Raw genomic sequence first — 5,409 nt, 5'->3', positions numbered from 1 at the left:
AAGAAGGGACCGAAATGCACATTTGGTGCACTTTCGGTCAACCGGCCAACTCAGTTCAATTTGGCCCAGTCGACCGAAACCGGTCCGGGTCAACTATTTGACCCAGGCCCGGTCGACCGAACCCTTATAGGTCATTTGACCTCGGTCGACCGAACCACCTGGGAGTCAACATTTTGACCTCCCAGTCGACCGACCATATTTGTACTCCAGCGGCCTGGTCGACCGAGGGGTCTTGGGAGGATTCCCAACGGTCTGGTCGACCGAGCCATACAATTCAAAAAGGCCCCGGTCGACCGAACCTCGAAGTTTTTGAAAATCGCCCTTGCCCGGTCGACCGACCACTCAGTTCAAAATTCCCCTGGTCGATCGAGCCACTTGAGTCCTGGTCGACCGAACCACTTTTGGTCGACCGGACCTCTCGGGTTGTTCCCATTTTTACCGTGGATAATATTTTTCTAAACAGGGTTAAAATACGTTAAACGTCATTAAACTTTTCTAAAAATACCCTATAGGTCCCCAACGGTCATATTTCCTTCCATGACTATATATATGGGTACATTTGCAAAGATTAAGAGGTGATTAGCCACTTTGATTAGGGAAAATTTTTTGAAAATCCAAAACCCTATAATACTCATTCTTAAGCCTCCTACACTCATACTTACCTTCTCATACAAATTGAACTCTTTGTAAGTTGATTGAGTGCTAGTCTAAGTAGGTTTGCTCTCCCATTCATATTTGATTGTTTTATTATCCTTGAGAGCTAAACCTTGAGTATTCTAAGGGGACTTTATTAATAAGTCTATCCTAAGAAAACTTTGATAGATCTTCTAAGATTTGCACCTCCATTGCAACATCTTAAGAAGATTGTAATTGTATTTTGGTTGCAAAACATTTTCAAATATCTACTGTGTTATTAATCTTGAAAATATTTGATAAGATATTTGCTAGTGTGATAAAATCTTTGTTGCAATACTCGTTAACTCATATATCTCTTGCTGAATACAAAGATTGAATATCCTTTTACAAACCAAACTTATACGTTGCTAGAGCTTCATATACATATGTGTATTGAGAAAACTTGTTGATTGAAATATATGAAGTCTGGATGATATCTTTGTTTGAGCACTTAGATTGAATATCCTGTGATACAAAGATCATTTAGGTTTGCACTCTCATGTACGCATTACACTGATAGTAAATCTATTTGAGAGTTGACATCTTAGACCACACTGAGCTTACATATTATTTCATATTTGTGGTGTATATTATTGCGCGAATTTGGGTACATATCTGCTTTACTTGAAAGCACAATCACTGTACCATTTGATTGTATTTCAAATAAACATTGGTTGTATTTCCAGGCACGAGCCTGAAGAGGGAGACTAGCCCTGGAATAGTCCCGGATTGGCTTAGACCCGGTTAGGAAAGCTAGGTGCGTCGTCCTATTAAGGCGTGTAGGTTGAGGTCAGCCCCGCTAATTGACCTGGTTAAGGTTGAGGTCAGCCCTGTGTTAATTTGACCTGGTTGCAAACGATGACGCTCCACCCTTAAGTGAGCTCTTAGTGGAATCCTCTAGCTTGCGAGCTTGAGGCGGGGACGTAGGCATGGTTGGCCGAACCCCGATAACATATCGTGTGTTCATTTATATTTCCGCACTTTATATTTTCCGCACATGTATGTTATGGGTGAATGATGCGTATGACTTAAATTTCACATTATACTTATCTACGCATTTGGAAATTGAATAGGCAGACCCTAGGTTGTGTATATACTGCTGTTTATCTGGCTTAACCTAGGTGATAAATTTTAAAATTCCAATTCACCCTCCCCTCTTGGGAATACACCAATTCTAACATGTTAGCTGGTATTTGTTTTTCTAAAAATTATAATTTGTATTAGCAAATATATACTTGAAATTTTTGCTTACAATATACAAGAAAATATTATATATATTGTAATGATGTATATATTTGATACAAAATAATGGTGATTCACATGTATGCACTTGGAAACATTTGTAGAAATCATTAGAGGCACTTCCAAAATTGTGAGAGAGATGCTAAAACGAAAAAATAAAAATAAAAAATAGCAAAACAATAAACATGAATTAATGTTGGACTCATTTGTCACATATTTAACATATAAAATACAAGCATTCAGACATGTGTGAGGACAAGTTACTTGTATAACTTTTTCATAATAAATTAACAATGGAGACGTAAGTGTACTTAAGGCAGATGCTTGTAAAATTTTAAAATGTCAAGAGTGGTCTGTCTTTTGGTTAATGTTCGATTTAACAAGAGAATCCACATTTCAAAAAGATGTTCATTATATCTTTGACATATGTATAAATAATATATAAAAAAATAATTATATTTTCAAAAGAAAAAAAACTAATAAGAATTTGTAGTTAATTAAAATTCATATCCTAAAACTTTCAAGAATCATAAATCTAAAAAGAAAAAAAAAATTAGCATTTAATAATTCTATTAAACAAAATAATTGGGAGCAATATGGTTTCCAAATTTTAAACATTATATTACATTATTATAAAAAAAAAAAAACAATAGTACTTTTAATTTATTAATATTTTATTATTTAAATATAATAGTAAGGTTTAATAATGCCATATGATGGAGGCATTGATGCCCAACCGACTAACACAATGAGGGTAATTTGGTTCCCGAAGTTAAATTTTCATTGCGTGTGCGTGTGTGTGTATGATTGTGTGTGTGTGTGTGTGACAATGTGTGTGTGTGTGTGAGACAGTGTCTATGTGTGTGTGTGTACAATTTTTTTTTTTTACATATGATTCGTATATGTGCAATATCCATTGATCCATATGAATTCTCTCATCTGTCAACTGAGGAGATGAAATGATTTTTGTCCTGAACTAAGGTGGGATATTAGAGTTGTAATAAGGTGTTCAATGAGTATGGTTTGTGTCTCAATTCCTGGCATGATGTCCGGGATTAGTGTCTTTCAAATGACGTGTTTGTCCCTTTAATAATGATTTGAGGGTGGGTTTTGCAAGCTTGTTTTAATCATTAGGGCTAAAACTAAAGTCCCTTGGCGTACCACTGCCTGCCTCTTTCGAATTGATGGAGGCAACTTCTTTTTCTTTTTCTTTTTCTTGTTTAACATAACAAAAAGTATGGCACAAGCACACGCATACAAATTAGTACGAAGTGTTATATATTATTTTTGTGATGTTGGAGTAGTGTTTGTATTTATTGAGAATATATTGTCATCTTAACAAATCCTTTTTTCCATTGAAAATAAAGATTATTGTGAGAAGTATATGGATGATAGCTTTTAAACTTTTGAAATTTTAAGTAAAATTGAAATTTGAGATGTTAGACATAACATTTTATTGGACGTCTTATGTCTAAATTAATTGTAGTTGTATAATGACTAATGCTCAACTGATTTATGAATTTCATTGATATTAATTGAATATGAATATTTAATATGGCTAGTATATTATAGTAAAACCTTAGTTTTGTAAAAAATCATGAAGCCATATTAAATTGTCAACATTCAAACTTGAGCACACACCAAAGATTGTATAGACTCGAAGACAATATGAAACACTAGTGAAATTCTAGAGTAAATGAGTGAATATTTTCTCGTAATGTTATTGTTAAGTATGCCCCTCTGAAATTATTTTTTTTTGTTTTCAACATGAATCTTAGGGTTTCATTTTTCCTGGACAACTTGAGAATACAAACTTATTTATATTGTGAATTGCCCCTAGAATTTACTTTCTTTAGAATGCTCGGTCTGTATGGGCATGATTCCAACCTTATGTTCTTGCATCATAAAAAATGCCCAAAAATACACACTTAAGAAATAAAACCAGTACTAAACTTTAAATTTTGAATTTGAAATTTGGATATGTTGTTTTTGGTTAAATTATATTGAATTACGACATTTTCGACCCATCCATTTAATGAATAGGAAGCAACGATAAGTTTTATTTATAACTGTATGAACTTGAAATTGTTGGCCTTACAAGACTTAATATCTTATTTTGATGCTAACAAACAAGTAGAACTTAACATATTTGGTTAAGTAATGTTATTTCTGGATTCAATGATGAATGCAAGGTCAAGTGTTCAGAAGAATTCATGAAAGCTTGTACTTCAAAGAAGGATAATTATATGAACCTTAAAGCATGAATTCAAAAATGGATTTAAAGATAAAACTTGAAGATCATGAGAGCATGAGGATTAAAGAAAACTTGATGAAAGTTCAAAGAAAGATGAAGCAAGCATAAAGACCTCAAGGAATTCAAGAATTGAAAATTTGAAAGAGTCTATAAGAAAATTTATGTAAGTACTTCAAAGAATTTCAATATGGATGCATGAAACTCTTAGGTTAATTTATTAAACCCAGATACCTTTTAACATACTTGGAAAATACTTTTATAAGGTCAAAAATTATTTCAAAAAGGTCAGAATCATTTTTGGAATGAAAAGCACCAAAAAGAGGTTTTTTCCAAATGTTGTCATTTTTTCTACATCCGCATTGAAGTGCATTTTTCTTTATCAAAAACTCCTTATTTTAACAAGTGTTAAATGTAAAAGTTGTAGGATTTTCTCTTAAATTTCTTTTGACACCAAGAACACCTACGTTGGAGTTGTACATAAAAATTTATGACTACATTACTGAAGCGGGGTCGAAATTGTCAACCAATTGAACATTGTTCACGGGGAGAACTTCCGATGACTGAATAGTAGACAGAGCCACTTCAGACGACTAAAGTGTAACTTTAGACGTCTAAAGAATTTCTTCAGATGACTGAAGTTTAATTCTAGAGGCAGAACCACCTCAGACGATTGAACCCGAGACTTCAGTCATCTGAACACTGTTAACGGGCATATTTTTCAAAAATTTTATTTTTAAAATATTAGTTGCTTGGGTTCCAAACTTTCTAAAAACTTGGGAAAGACTCCAAGTAAACTTAGGCAACAAGAAAACCCTTTTGAATGCCTATAAATACATGGTTTTCCAAATCAAAACTTATCCAAGAATTGAAAAATCTTATTAAGAAGCTGAAAGCACTCTTGTTCTTACAAAGCTCTCTTGCTCACTCATTGCAAATCTATTTTTTTGAGATATTCTGAAGTGCTGATCCTTCTTCCTCTGAATTCCTACTACTAATCCTCATCTAAGAAGGATATTGGTACTAATCCTCATCTAAGAAGGATATTGGTGAATTCTACACTTGAGCTTCATTCTATTTTATATTGATATTTCTACAATGAAGTATATAGTGATGAAATTGTACTAACTTGCTCTTTGTGAGAGTATATTTGTATGCATATTATATCTTGTTTCTTGTAGTTCTTTGACGTTCCAAGGATTGTTTGGATCATTGGCTAAGCAAAGGGATATTGCTTAGAG

This window comes from Malania oleifera, chromosome 6 (assembly GCF_029873635.1).
Source record: "Malania oleifera isolate guangnan ecotype guangnan chromosome 6, ASM2987363v1, whole genome shotgun sequence".
Taxonomy (NCBI): domain Eukaryota; kingdom Viridiplantae; phylum Streptophyta; class Magnoliopsida; order Santalales; family Ximeniaceae; genus Malania; species Malania oleifera.
The sequence above is the reverse complement of the archived record's forward strand: the minus strand, read 5'-3'. Positions refer to the sequence as shown.